The sequence below is a fragment of the Galeopterus variegatus genome, unplaced genomic scaffold, assembly GCF_000696425.1.
Source record: "Galeopterus variegatus unplaced genomic scaffold, G_variegatus-3.0.2 Scaffold9701, whole genome shotgun sequence".
Taxonomy (NCBI): domain Eukaryota; kingdom Metazoa; phylum Chordata; class Mammalia; order Dermoptera; family Cynocephalidae; genus Galeopterus; species Galeopterus variegatus.
This window is the reverse complement of record NW_007735812.1, coordinates 14526-15440: the sequence shown is the minus strand read 5'-3', so window position 1 is coordinate 15440 and position 915 is coordinate 14526.

Below are 915 nucleotides of genomic sequence, written 5' to 3'. Positions count from 1 at the left end.
TTTGTTGGGAGCTTTCTGATAACAGCTTCAATCTCCTTTATTGTTATTGCTCTGTTCAAATTTTCTACGTCTTCATGATTCAGTTTTGGGAGCTTGTGTGTGTCCAGAAATTTATCCATTTCCTCCAGATCTTCAAATTTGTTGGTGTATAGTTGTTTTTAGTAGTCTCGAGTGATTCCTTGTATTTCAGATGAATCTGTTGTAATATCGCCTTTTTCATTTCTAATTTTTGTTATTTGAATCTTCTCTCTTCTTTTTTATTTTTTGTTAGCCATGCTAATGGTTTGTCAATTTTATTTATCTTTTCAATAAACCAACTTTTTGATTCATTTACCTTTTGTATTGTTTTTTGGGTTTCAATTTCAGTAAGTTCTGCTCTGATCTTAATGATTTCTTTCCGTCTGCTAACTTTAGGTTTGTGTTGTTCTTGTTTTTCTAGTCCTTTAAGGTGAAGTGTTAGGTTGTTCTTTAATTTCCATGTGTTTGTATACTTTTCAGGGTTTTGTTTATTATTGATTTCTAGTTTTAATCCATTGTGGTCTGAGAAAATACATGGGATAATTCCAATTTTTTTGAATTTGTTAAGACTTGATTTGTGTCCTCATATGTGATTTATCCTGGAGAATGATCCATGTGCTGATGAGAAGAATGAATATTCTGAGGTTGTTGGATGGAATGTTCTGTAGATATCTGCCAAGTCCAATTAGTCTAGAGTATTGTTTAGATCTTGTGTTTCTCTGCTGATTCTTTGCCTAGATGATCTGTCCAATATTGACAGTGGGGTGTTCAGGTCCCCTGCTATTATGGTATTAGTGTCTATTTCCTTCTTTAGGTCTAATAGAGTTTTTTTATAAATCTGGCCACTCCAACATTGGGTGTGTACGTATTTATGATTGTTATGTCTTCTTGATGGAT